The 15,189-nt window shown below is 36.1% G+C and overlaps 1 non-coding gene across 1 annotated transcript; it reads left to right on the top strand.

Moving 5' to 3' along the window:
- The first annotated feature begins 10,120 nt into the window (after positions 1 to 10,120).
- Positions 10,121 to 10,192, top strand: TRNAW-CCA. Its single transcript has one exon. It is a non-coding gene; the product is annotated as a tRNA-Trp (tRNA).
- The last annotated feature ends 4,997 nt before the right edge of the window (positions 10,193 to 15,189 follow it).

Raw genomic sequence — 15,189 nt, 5'->3', positions numbered from 1 at the left:
GAAAAGTCAAAATCAGTTTTCTTAGAGAGAAATAAAATAATTTAGGTCAGAAACCTGGATCTACATAAGAAAAGAAGAGCACTGAAGAAGAAATAAGTGAACACAAATAAATACGTGATTCATGGGGTCACAAAGAGTTGGACATGACTGAGCGACTAAACTGAACTGAAATAAATACTTTTATTTCTCTTACTCTTAACTGCTCAAACAGCATGTTCAAAATAATAATAGCAACAATGTATTTTATTATGTATACACTATACCTTACTGTATTCCTTGCTGTTGTTTTAGTCACTAAGTCATGTCTGACTCTTTTGCAACACCATGGGCTGTAGCCTGCCTGTTCCCCAAGTTGGAAGATCCCCTGGAGAAGGGCATGACAACCCACTCGTATTCTTGCCTGGAGAATCCCCATGGACAGAGGAGTCTGGTGGGCCACAGTCCACGGGGTCACAAAGAGTCGGACAGGACTGAGTGATTAAGCACAGCACAGCTGTTGTTATGATGTGCCTAAACTACCTTTGAATGGTATAGTATTATTTAAAAGTATACTTGGATTAGTTTTAAATGGATTTTGCAAACTCTAGGAGAACCACTAAATAAAGTAAAAAAAAAAGAACTAATTGATAAAGAGAGAAAATGTAATTATATCAAATGTTCAGTTAAATCCACAAAAGGCAGAAAAAGCAAAGACAAAAATAAGACCAAGGGCAACAAATAGAAAATAGTAGCAAATATGATAGATATTAATCCACCTATGTTAATAATTAATTTGAATGTCAGTAGTCTAAATAAATGAATTAAAAGACAGAGATTGTCAGAGTGGGTCAAAAGACAAGACTGAACCATATATTGTTCACAAGAAACCCACTTTAAATATATAAAGACACCTATAGATTAAAAGTAGATAGAGAAAACTATATCTATGCTAATGCTAATCAAAGAAAGTAAGACTATTTATATTAATTTTAGACAAAGCAGACTTCAGGAAAATTATCAGGAATAAAGAAGGGTATTACATAATGGTAAAGCCTGACACCATCAAGCAACTGGATATAATGAATCTATAGAATATTTGATTCAACAATAGCAGGGCAAACATTCATGTCAAGATCACATGGAACATTCAGAAAATATACCACATTCTGGGCCAGAAAATACAACTCAACAAATTAAAAAGAATAGAAATCATACAATATCTGCTTTTAGACCACAATGGAATTAAAGCAGGGATCAGCAACACAGAGATAGCTGGAAAATCCCCAAATATGTGGAGATGAAACAACATACTTCTAAATAACACATGGTCAAAGAAGAAATCTTAAGATAAATTGAAAATATTTTGAACTAAAGGAAAATAACAACACAACTTATTAAATTTTATGGGATGCAGATAAAGAATCACTTAGAGGCAAGTATGTAGCATTTAATGCATATACATTAAAAAAAGAAAATGTTAGTCATTAATCTAAGTTTCCATTACCAGAAACTAGAAGAGCAATTTAAATACAAATAAGCAGAAGAAATAAATAATAAGAATTAGCATATAATTTAATAAAATATAAAATAGGATATCAACAGAGAAAATCAATAAAACCAAACTTGTATTTTGAAAAATCAGTAAAATCAATAAGTATCTAGTCAGGCTAATAAATAGAGAGGAAACAAATTACTAATGTCAGAAATGAAAGAGGAGGTATCACACAAATCCATGACTGTGCAAGAAACCATGCAAGTGGGAGGGAAGTGAAAAATTTAATGTGTTGAGAAAAACAAACAAACAAATTCACCATCCTAGAATTCTGTACCTTCAAAAGTGACGGAGAAATAGACTTTCTCAAACAAATGAATATTGAAGAAATTTGCCAGTATACCTGCCTTGTAAGAAAAGTTAAAATCAGTTTTTTTAGACAGAAATAAAATAATTTAGGTTAGAAACCTGGATCTACATAAGATAATAAAGAATACCATGAATTACTCTATGCCTACAAATTTGATATCCTCAATGAAATGGACCAATTCTTGTAAAGGCACAATTTGCCAAGACCAGCAGAGAAAGAGACAATCTGAATAAGCATATATTTATTAAAGAAATTAAGTCAATAATTAATAACTTTACAAAACAAAGCACCAGGCCCAGATGACTTCACTGAGTGAACTCTACCAAACATTTAAAGAAGTAATTAATTCCTTGCACTAATTGTAAGGAATATAATTGCAGTTGTACTCCAATTCTACATAATTTCTCATAGAAGAAAAAAGCAAAAGGGATTACTTCCTAACTCTTGCTGTGAAGCCAGCATTGCTGCTACTGCTGCTAAATCGTCTCAGTCGTGTCTGACTCTGTGTGGCCCCATAGACGGCAGCCCGCCAGGCTCCCCCGTCCCTGGGATTCTCCAGGCAAGAACACTGGCAATACCTAGTACCAAACCAGAAAATGACATTACAAAGCAGAGAATTATAGAAAGATCTCTGTCATGGAAATATTAGCAAATCAAACCCAACAGCATACAAAAAAATTTTTACAACATCCAAGTGTGAAATTTCAGGTATTTAAGGCTGGATCAACATTCTACAATCGATTAATGTAATTCTCACATCAAGAGGCTACAGAAGAAAAATCACATGATCATATCAACAGATGGAGAAAAAACATCTGACAAAATTCAACACCAACACATGATAAAATCTCTTAGTAAACTCAGAAAAGAGAGGAAATTCTTCAACATAATTTAAAAAATCTACAAAAAACTGACAACTAACATCATAGTTAACAGTGAGAAACTAGAATGTTCTAAGACTGGGAATAAGGAGAGGATGTCCCCTCTCATCCCTCATTTACTTATTTTCAGCATCATACTTAAAAGTCCAATCTCAGATAAGAAAAGGAAACAAAAGACATATAGATTTAAAAGATAACTGTCTTTGTTTGCAGATGACATGATGTCTATGTAGAAAATATGAAGGAATTGAATTAAAAAAATTCAACTAATAAACAATGATAGCAATGTTTCTGGTACAGATGAATATAAAAAAGTCAATTGCTTTTTGATATACCAGCAATGAAAAAATGGAGTTTGAAATTAGAAACACAATACCATTTACGTTAGTACCACCTCAAAATGAAATACTTAGGTACAAACCTGACAAAATATGTATAAAATATATATAAGAAAAGCTACAAAACTCTGATAACTGAAATTAAAGACCTAAATAAATGGAGAGATATTCCATATTCCTGGGTAGGAAGACTTAATACTTCAAGAGATCAGTTCTGCCCAACTTGATTTATAGCTTCAATGCAATCCCAATCAAAATTCCATAAGTTATTTTGTAGATAAACTTATTCTATAGTTTGTGGAGAGGCAAGGAATGCAGAAGAGTCAGCATAATGTGGAAAAAGTTGGAGGGCTGACACATACCTGATTTCAGGACTTACTGTAGAGACACAGTAGTCAAGTAGTCATAGTAGTCAAGACACTGTAATAATGGTGAAAGACTAGGCAAACAGTTCAGTGGGACAGGACAGAGAGCTCAGATAGACTCCTATAAATGTAAGCAACTGACCTTTGACAAAGGAGCAAAGGCAATGCAATTGAGCAAAGATGGTTTTCTCAACTAATGGTCCCGAGACAACTGGACATGCATGTGTGAAAAAAACAAAAAAGTGTGTATAGACACAGACCTTATACCCTTCACAAAAATTAATCCAACATGGATCACAGACATAAATGTAAAGTGCAAAACTATAAAACACCTAGATAGCAATATAGAGAAAAATCCAGATGACCTTGGGTATTGTGATGGCTTTTTAGATGCAATACCAAAGGCACTATCCATGAAAGAAGTAACTGATAAGCTAAATTTCACTGAAATTAACTTTTTTTGCAAAAGACAAATTCAAGAGAATGAGAAGGAAAGCAACAGATTGGGAGAACATATGTGTCTTTCAAAAGATACATCCTATAAAATACCGTTATCCAAAATACACAAAGAACACTTAAAACTCTAGTAAGAAAACAACCCAATTAAAAGTGAACTTAAATCCTGAACAATCTCACTAAAAAGCCACACAGATGGCAAATAAGCACATGAAAAGATGCTTCCCATCATATGTGATTAGGGAAGTGGAAACTAAGACAATGGGATACCACTACACACCAGTTAGAATAGCCAAAATCTGGAAAACTGACAACAACAAATCCTGGTGAGAAAGTAGAGCAACAGGAACACTCATTAACTGTTGGTGGGAACGCAAAATTGTTCAGTCACCATGGAAGACAGTTTGGTAGTTGCTTGTAAGACTAAACATAATTTTACCACATCAAAGTGAAAGTGAAAGTTAGTCACACAGTTGTGTCTGACTCTTTATGATCCCATGGACTATAGCCTGCCTGGCTCCTCTGTCCATGGAATTCTCCAGGCAAGAGAACTGGAGTGGGTTGCCATTTTCTTTTCTAGGGGATCTTCCCAACCTGGGGATCGAACCCAGGTCTCTCGGATTGTAGGCAGATTCTTTACCAACTGAGCCACTAGGGAATGAACCATAATATAATATGTTAATAACGTGTCAGCGTAGTTCCATTAATTGTGACGAAGGTGCCCTGCTCATGAAATTGACAATGGGGAAGCTGTCTGATGGAAGTGGACATAGGGAAATCTCTGTACCTTCCTTTCAGTTTTGCTGTGAAGTGCTATAAAAAAAAAGTAGTCTCTGAAAAAAAAGTGACACAAATGAAAAACCAGTATTAACTGTGATGAACGAACGGAAACTATGAAAAAAGCATAGTGAAAATCAGAAAATATAATTTATTAAGTAAAATATAAATATAATAGCCACTATGGAAGACAGTATGGAGATTCCTTAAAAAACTAGGAATAAAACCACTATATGACCCAGCAATTCCACTCCTAGGTATATACCCTGAGGAAACCAAAATTGAAAGAGACACATGCATCCCATTGTTCACTGCAGCATTACTTACAACAGCTAGAACATGGAAGCAACCTAGAGGTCCATCGACAGATGAATGGATAAAGAAGTTGTGGTATATATTCACAATGGAATATTACTCAGCCATAAAAAGGAATGCATTTGAGTCAGTTCTAATGAGGTGGATGAACCTAGAACCTATTATACAGAGTGAAGTGAGTCAGAAAGAGGAAGATAAATACCATATTCTAACACATATAAATGGAATCTAGAAACATGGTACTGAAGAATTTTTATTTACAGGGCAACAATGGAGAAACAGACATAGAGAATAAACTTGTGGACATGGGGAGAGGGGAGCAGAGGGTGAGATGTATGGAAAGAGTGATATGGAAACTTACATTACCAAATGTAAAATAGATAGCCAATGGGAATTTGCTGTATGGCCCAGGAATCTCAAACAGGGGTTCTGTATCAACCTAGAGGGGTGGGATGGGGAGGGAGGTGGGAGGGAGTTTCAAAAGAGAGGGGATATATGTATATCTATGGCTGATTCATGTTGGGGTTTGACAGAAAACAGCAAAATTCTGTAAAGCAATTATCCTTCAATAAAAAATAAACAAATTTTTAAAAAAGCATAGTGAAAACAAATAAATATAATATATATAATATTTATAATAATATATGATATTATATAATATAAATATAATCTATTAATTTATCATAAGCATTTTTTATTATATTACTTTATACAAATACAAATACATATTTAATTTATTAACTTAAATATAATAAATTATAACTTATTAAAATATAAGTAATTAACATAAATTAATATTGCTGGGAACTTTTGTCTGATGAAGGCTCTGAAGATCAGATATATTTCTTTGTTAAATATGGTCTAGCTATTATTATAGTGGAGTTAGAGACATGCCATCACTAAATTAAGTCTTTCTTTTTCAGGGAATAAGAAAGAATGGAAGAGAATACAAAGAGAATAACTATGTTGCTGTTACTTAACCCATGCCTTCATAGATCTAAAATAATCATGTGTAAATTTTACAAGTATATCCTATATTTCCGGAAATATTGAAATAGTGTTCCAGTGAGTCTTTTCTTGAGTTTGATCATTTGGGTTAAAATTCCCACCCTGCCCATTTACTAGGCTGTGTGACCTGGGGAAAATTACTTCTCATATCTGAATCTTGATGTCCTAAAATGGGAAATAATTATAGAATAATATAATCTAATTTATAAGGTTGTTACTATGATTAAATGAGTTAGCCTGTGTAAACTATTTAGCAGAAGTCCTGAGACTAAACATAGCTCTCAGATTAATAGATGTTTCTTTTAATATGCACTATGTATCACTATATGCTACACCATGGTCATTAGAAGTGAGAAAAGAGAACAAGATGCTTTCCCATTATGAAACAGCTCATTGTCAGTTTTAGACTTCATACTCTTATATAAATGCCAGTTGGTATAATATACCACTAGTTCTCAATTCTGGTTGTGCACAAGAATTACCTGATGAGCTCTAGGAGAATATAGATTTTCCAACTTCTCTTAGATCTCATGGACAAAAATTTTTTTGGATGAGCCCCAAATATGCCTGCTTCTAAGATGCTCACAGGTGATTTTGATATTCAACTATATTTGATATCCAACTATGGCCATAGTTCAGTTTCAGTTCAGTTCAGCCACCCAGTCATGTCCAACTCTTTGCAACCCCATGAACCGCAGCACACCAGGCCTCTGTCCATCACCAGCTCTTGGAGTTTACCCAAATTCATGTCCATTAAGTCGGTGATGCCATCCAACCATCTCATCCTCTGTCGTCCCCTTCTCTTCCTGCCCTCAATCTTTCCCAGCATCAGGGTCTTTTCAAATAAGTCAGCTCTTCACATCAGGTGGCCAAAGTATTGGAGTTTCAGCTTCAGCATCAGTCCTTCCAATGAACACCCAGGACTGATCTCCTTTAGGATGGACTGGTTGGGTCTCCTTGCAGTCCAAGGGACTCTCAAGAGTCTTCTTCAACACCACAGTTCAAAAGCATCAATTCTTCGGTGCTCAGCTTTCTTTATAGTCCAACTCTCACATCCATACATGACTACTGGAGAAACCATAGCCTTGACTAGACGGACCTTTGTTGACAAAGTGGTCCACTGGAGAAGGGAATGGCAAACCACTTCAGTATTCTTGCCTTGAGAACCCCATGAACAGTATGAAAAGGATGGCCATAATATCACCACAAATGGAGAAGATTAAAACAATACAAATGTATTCTTTTACAGTCCTGGGTAATAGAAATCCAAAATCAAAGCATCAGCAGGGCCATGCTCTCTCCAAAATCTCCAGGGAAGGATCCATCCTTGCTTCTTTCTAGCTTTGACAGTTGCTGATAACCCTTTGTGTTTCTTGAATTGTAGACATATCACTCAAGTTTTTCCTTCAGTAGCATGCTTCCTATGTGTCTCTGTGTTTGAATACCCTTCTTCCAAGGACACTGGACACTGGATTAGGGCTCACTCTAACTCAGTGTTACATCATTTTCTTCTATTGTGGTAAGAGTATTTAACATGAGCCTTACCTTCTTAAATTTCTAAAGTGCACAAAACAGTATGACTAACTTTAGGCACAATGTTACACTGCATATCTTTAGAATTTATTCTTGTATAACTAATATACAAGTATGAAACTTTATACTCATTGAACAGCAGATCTTCTTTATTCCCCCCTCAGACCTCGACAATCACCATTCTTCTCTGTTTCTTTGAATCTGATTGTTTTAAATACCCACGCTAGTGGAATAATACAGTATTTGTCCTTCTGTGACCAGCTTATTTCACTTAGAATATTGTCTTTCTGGTTCATCTACAGTGTCACCTATGGCAGGATTTCATTCTTTTTAAAGACTGAATGATATTCTCTTGTATGTATATACCACTTTTTCTTTATCTGTTCACCTGTCAATGAGCATTTATGCTGCTTCCATGTCTTGACTATTACAAATAATTCTGCAATGGACATATGAAAGTTGATCTCTTTGAGATCTTGATTTCAGTTCTTTTCAATAAATATCCAGAAGTGGAATTACTAGATCACATAGTAATTCTATTTTTAAGTTTTTGAGAAACTGCCATACTGTTTTCTGTAGTGGCTACACTATTACTATTTTACATCCCCAGCAACATTATAGAAGGGTTCAGTTTCTTCACATCCTCATCAACACTTATCTTTTTTTTTTAGCTGTGCCACATGGCCTGTGAGATCCTAGCTCCCCAACCAGGAGTCAAACCCAGGCCCTCAGCAGTAAGAGCACAGAGTCTTAACCACCAAGGAATTCCCTCATCTTTTGTTTTGCAATAACGATCCTAAAAGGTGTGAGATGATATCTTGTTGCTCTTTTGATATGCCATTATGAACTCAAATTTATTACATATGTAAAGACTCTATTTCCAAATGAGTCAGAGGTCACAGATGCTGGGTTTAGAGCTTCAACATACCTTATGGGGGAATACAATTTAACCAATAAAACCACCTATAATTGATACCAGTGTCTTAAACTTGAATTGTGCTGGTTTACAGCAATAACAATGATAATTATCACTACCATAATCATAATTTATTGAACAATTAGAAAAGTTATCTACTTCACATGATATTGTTTTATTTTTATTCCCATTTTATAGATGAGAAAACTGGTATATGATGAAGTTTAAAAACTTGCTAGTTAGGGCTCAAGCCAAGATCAGAACTCAAGACTCTAGATTTTATTATTCCTCAGGGAAAGGCACAAAGACTATGAAATTTTCAGACATCTGTACTATCTCTATGTTGATGAAGATAAGGCTGGAAATCTAATCTCTACATTTTTCAGCTGATAATGAAATCAGGTGGAGAGAGCCCTAGACTAGAAGACCAATTTCTTTGTATTTCTGCTGGTAGGTCACTTGCTCCCTGGGGTCCAAGGCAGAATGAGCAGAGATGCATACTGCATGCCACTTGGTGTATACTGCGGCTTCAACAAAAGCAGTTCAACTTTTTTTTTTTTGGAGTTACACCTAAGATTTCATTGAGAAATGGGATTGTACTGCAAAAAATACTTTTGTAAATAACTGACTTAGGCAATGGCTAGGCAGAAAGACACACACACACACTTTCACTAGCCATTCTATGCCATTTGTCACAGATGCGAACTGATTCTTTTGCACCATCTAGGCTTAGCTGTGGTAGTTCAGTCATAGTGAAGCCTTCCGTTCAGATGTGATATTCACATGCAGTCTCTTTCAGAACTGAATTCACTACAGATAGATCAAGGTTCTCTGGGGACTGTTCTTTTCAAAATAAGGGGATTTCTTATCATTGAAAGTGAAAGTGAAAGTCGCTCAGTCATATCCGACTCTTTGCAACCCCATGGACTATACGGTCCATGGAATTCTTCAGGCCAGAATACTGGAGTGGGTAGCCTTTCCCTTTTCCAAGGGATCTTCCCAACCCAGGGATCGAACCCAGGTTTCCTGCATTGCAGGCAGATTCTTTACCAGCTGAGCCACAAGGGAAGCCCATTAGGTGTGACCATATAGAAATAATTTCAATTAAACACCCTAACAACATGAATAGACTTTCTGATGTTGCAAAGAGGGACAAACTTGTTTTCTACATATAAATATTGAAATCATAAGATTGGATTGATGTTTACCAGGCACTTTCTTTATACAAAAAGGAACACTTATTCTTTTAATTCCAGTAGTGTAGAGATCATCCTTATTTTCTCCAAAACAGAAACCAGTGATTAAAGGACCACTCCTAGCATATGCACAGAGCAAAGAGTGACTTGTCCAGTTGGTAATATATTAGGAAGAGGGTGAGGGGGAAATTTTTATCAGATATTAGCACTACCCTTTCTTGAGTATGTATGTCTCTCACACTCTGGACCATTGGCCACTTCACCCGTTTGCTCTCTCTCTCTGCTTCTCCTGAAGCGCACACATGGAGAAAAGCAAAGTTCTCAAGGGTGAGGTTTGCAGGAGTCTAGTCCATGAAGACCCAGTGGGAAAGTTCAGCTCAATACAGAGCGAGTGGGGAACCCTTTTTAACCTCAGATCAAAGCTTCAAATTCTAATCCACATTATACCCACAAGGCAAGGGGGGAAAACTGATTTTTAGATCCCTCTATGGGCTTCCCTGGTGGCTCAGAGGTTAAAGCGTCTGCCTCCAATGCAGGAGACCCAGGTTCAATCCCTGGGTCGGGAAGATCCCCTGGAGAAGGAAATGTCAACCCACTCAAGTATTCTTGTCTGGAGAATGCCGTGGACGGAGGAGCCTGTAGGCTACAGTCCACGGGGTCACAAAGAGTTGGACACGACTTCACTTTCACTTTCACTTTCACATGCCTCCTATATCTATTTCTCACTTGGTTCAGAACTTGGAGGGTGAGGGGTAGGATTATCATTCAAAAACCCAGTAGAATGTATAATAGTTTGCAGTATAACAAAAGTAATCAAAAGAGCCCATACCCATGGGCTCAAAAACAGGAAAAGATCAATTGCAAGTAAATGGTGTTATGAATTGAATCAAAGGGAAGAATTCATAGACTTTATCAATATGATAGCAACTGTAAAACTAGATAAAACTGACAAAAACAACCATTTTAGCTCTCTGGGAATCAAATAAATTCATATAGGAATCAGAAAAGCACTTATGTCTGAAAACTGGTGAACTTTGGTTAAGAACAGTAGGCATCTGTGGTATTCTTGCTTGAGAAAATTCCCATTTCTTCCATTAACATAGGGTTTCTTCCAGAGCAGGGAAGACTGTAAACCAGAAGCGTGACTGTCACAATTGAAGGAGGATCACTAGATTTGGAAAAGTTGCAAAGTTCACTGATGTTTATAGAGGAAGTGACAGATATCAGGGAATGCATGGCTAATGGAGCTGGAGTTGGCAAATGTGGCTGCAAAAATACATACTCTTCGCTGAGGCAGCACACATGTACAGTAAAGACTAGAAAGACTGAGCAGAAAGTAAAAACTGAGGCAGATTTTAAAGCAATCTGAATTTATAATGCACTTTCTCATTCATATAGATATACAGATAAATTGGCAGAGGACAGGAGCCTCGCTGGCTAAAGGTGTTCAGTGATTGTCTGACTATTAAGTTAGGCAGACCCAAGAGTAATCCTTGGGAAACCAGGCTTCAAGATGAAAACAAGAATTATTTTCAAGAAATGAAAAAAAGAGAGAGAGGAAGAAAGAAGGAAAGAGAGAGAGAGAGAGAGAAAACAAAAATCTCTGAGAACAGAGGTTGTACACTCCAGAAGAGGCAGATTTCACAGATTTAGCCTGTAAAGTTACAAAACAATTAAACAAAATCAGCAAGAGCAAAATTTTGGGCGGGGGGAGGAGCTATGAAGAATTAGAATCCAAAAGAGATAGAATATGTTATCTAAAATATCTGGTTTAAAAAAAGTTATAAGATGTGGAAATAAATAAGAAAGTATGAATCATATTCAAGAAAAAACAAAAAGCATTCAATAAAGTGAATAGAAACTGTTCCCAGATACGGGATTTAACAAAGATTTCAAACCAGCTATTACATACATAGCCAAAACACTGAAGGAAAACATGTTTTAAAAATTAGTGAAATGATACCAACAATGAATAAAATAGATTTTTCAATAAGAGAACAGAAATTATAAAAAAGAACCTGGAAAAATGAAAGCCTGAATTTAGAAAGTACAGTAACTGAAATGAAAAAGTAACTAGACAGATCAACAAAATACTTAAACTGGCAGATGAATCAGATGAACTTGAAGATAGATCAACAAAAATCATTAAGTCTAAAAAACAGAGAAAAATAATTTCAAAGAAAAATGAATAGAACTTCACAGAAAATATCATGAGTATGAACAGACATGCAGAATGTGTCATAAGAAAGGAAAGAGAGAAAGAAACAGAAAAGGATTCAAAGAAATCATGGAGAAATGTCCTTAATTTGATGAAAATCATAAATCTACAGACCTGAGATGTTAAATGAATCCCAAGTAGGATAAATACAAAGATATTCACACCTAACACAACAGAGCCAAACTGATTAAAAAAAAAAAAAAAAAGCCACAGTCCAAACCTGCACAAAGACAATATCTCTGATCTGATCTTTACATCTTTAATAAGGATAAAATTACGTGTCTTATCCATGGAATTTAAATGAAAACAACTGTCTCCTATTCAGAACCCTTGTGATCACTTGTACAGAGTGTTTTGTCTGTGACTGTGGGACAGAGTAATAGTAACTTGAATATAAAATTTAATCGTGAAACCTATGTAACTTGGCCATATTCACAGCAGCAACCATGGCCTAACAGAGTATGTCTAGAATAAATCTTTTGCCTCAAAGGAAGATATTAGTTGCCTCCTGGCATTTTAAGCACATCAGATTCTCCAGAGAAGACAATGAGGATTTTCCAACTTTTCTGAAGATGATGACAGGAATGCTCACATCGTTAGAGGGCACCTATTAAAAGACTTATAATTAGCAAGAGCTCATCAAGACCCGGCTGCTGAGGCCTAGTCTCTTTCTTGCTAAACTTCACAATTGTTTATTCTCTCCCAGCAGTCTGTCACGTCAGGCTGATTTCTTCATGCAGGAATTCCTAACAACACCTTTGAGAACGCAGTGTTCAGGTGGAAGCATGGGAGTATTCAGGTATAACACAACTTCAGCTCCACTGCTGTCCATTCTCGGCCTCATTCCACTACTTTCTTGGGATAACAAATCTTTTCTCATTGTGAATCTGCAGCCCAGTTGGCAATCTCTTGAAAATTGCAAAGCTTCAAGTTAGCTTGTCTGCCAATATCTCAACAGTGAGTCTTGCTCTGACTGAAATACTTTATAAGCTGGGCAGACTGAGACAAAAAGAAAAAGAAGGGTTTCCTATTCTAATATTTTCACTCCCTTTATCCTCAAAGGGTATTGCATAAGTGGGATTAAAAGAGGTCTTCCTACAATCAGCAAAACTCGGAGGTAGTTAGAAAATAAACAGGAAGCCCAAGGCCAAACTTCCAGCTCATAGGAGAAATTTAAATCATCATGTCCAGCACTGATACTATAACATCCTTTCTAGATTTATGGGTTACTTAAGGATAGGGATCAGGGCTTATTTGTATCGTTTGACAAGGTATTATACATAGGGCTTGCTCAGTTGCTCAGTTGTGTCCAACTCTTTGTGATCCCTTGGACTTTAGGCTGCCAGAATCCTCTATCCATGGAATTCTCCAGGCAAGAATACTGGAGTAGGTTGCCATTTTCTCCTTCAGAGGATCTTCCTAACTCAATGATGCATCTCTTTTGTCTCCTGCATTGGCAAGTGGATTCTTTACCACTGCGCCACCTGAGAAGCATTATATAGTAGGTACTACTATATAATAGTATTATAGTAGGTACTCAAGTTTGAAATTTTACCTGCAGAATATCTATTTTGGGAGATTATAGTTGGACATAACCTTTTGTTTTTTTCTGGCCAGCAATTCAAACCAATTCATTGGTGAGAGGCAGTGTTGGTTAGAGCTGTGGAACTTCCTAAATACAGATTTACTTATCCTCACTGGATGCTGAATATTCATTCATGTTTAGAGTCTTTCCAGCTTCTTATATGATTTCCCACCTACTGAAGCATCTACTTGTGGTACACTCAAAATTTCATAGTGCATTAACATATAAATGGTTCATTTATTTAAAAGTATTTATTTATTATTTATAAAAAGTATTGCACAAATAGCATGTAAGCATACATATTAGTCTTTTCATTGTGCCAAAGTGGAAATAACTTTTATCAGCAGTTAATTCCCTTCTTAATTCCTAATAAAACAAATTCATTAAGATGTTCATTATTTTGCCTTTTCTGGTTTTCTCTCTCATTGTGATCTTAACTTTTCCAGCCTATTTCTCTCTTAATCCAAGGGGAAGATGAGGAGATGGGAAGGGAGAAATTACAACCAAAAAACATTTTTGTACACAAATAAAATTTTCTTGCCAGTTTCTTTGGTAGTGACTATCTCAGGTGCCAAGATGTTATATTAGTTTTTGCTATCAACTAGAGTTATGAAGGTATTTGCCATTTTTATTTTGCTTTAGTCTTTTAAACACATTTTTTAGCATTTCTATTCCATAAGTCACAGATGGTCCATGGATAAGCAACACCAGCATCACCTGGAAGCTTGTTAAAAATGTAAAATTTCAGGCCCCACCACAGACCTCCTGGATCAGAGTTTGCATTTCAACAAAATCAAACATTCATATGAACAAAAGGTTTGAAAAGTGCTGCTCTAACCCATTAGTTCTCAAAGTTGGCTGCACATTGGAAGCATCTGAGGTATTTTCAAAAATATTAATTAAAAAAATTCTTTCTGCCATTACCACACTATATTGATTACTGTAGCTTTATTTATTTATTTATTTATTTTGGTCTTTATTTCTTTTTTTTTCCCCCATTTGTTTTTATTAGTTGGAGGCTAATTATTGTACAATATTGTAGTGGTTTTTGCCATACATTGACATGAATCAGCCATGGATTTACATGTATTCCCCATCCTGATCCCCCCTCCTGCCTCCCTCCCCATCCGATCCTTCTGGGTCTTCCCAGTGCACCAGCCCTGAGCACTTCTCTCATGCATCCAACCTGGGCTGGTGATCTGTTTCACCCTTGATAGTATACTTGTTTCAATGCTACTCTCTCAGAACATCCCACCCTCGCCTTCTCCCACAGAGTCCAAAAGTCTGTTCTGTACATCTATGTCTCTTTTTCTGTTTTGTATATAGGGTTATCATTACCATCTTTTTAAATCCCATATATATGCGTTAGTATACTGTATTGGTCTTTATCTTTCTGGCTTACTTCACTCTGTATAATGGGCTCCAGTTTCATCCATCTCATTAGAACTGATTCAAATGAATTCTTTTTAATGGCTGAGTAATATTCCATGGTGTATATGTACCACAGCTTCCTTATCCATTCATCTGCTGATGGACATCTAGGTTCCTTCCATGTCCTGGCAATTATAAACAGTGCTGCGATGAACATTGGGGTACACGTGTCTCTTTCAGATCAGGTTTCCTTGGTGTGTATGATTACTGTAGCTTTAAAATAAGTCTTAAACTTTGGGGTTGAGTTCTCCAACTTTGTTCTTCTCTTTCAACATTGTTTTGGCTATTCTGGGTCAGGTCTCACCCTGTGAATTCTGATGAAATTGATA

This window comes from Cervus canadensis, chromosome 4 (genome assembly GCF_019320065.1).
Source record: "Cervus canadensis isolate Bull #8, Minnesota chromosome 4, ASM1932006v1, whole genome shotgun sequence".
Classification (NCBI taxonomy): domain Eukaryota; kingdom Metazoa; phylum Chordata; class Mammalia; order Artiodactyla; family Cervidae; genus Cervus; species Cervus canadensis.
This window is presented reverse-complemented; position numbering and strand designations above follow the sequence as displayed.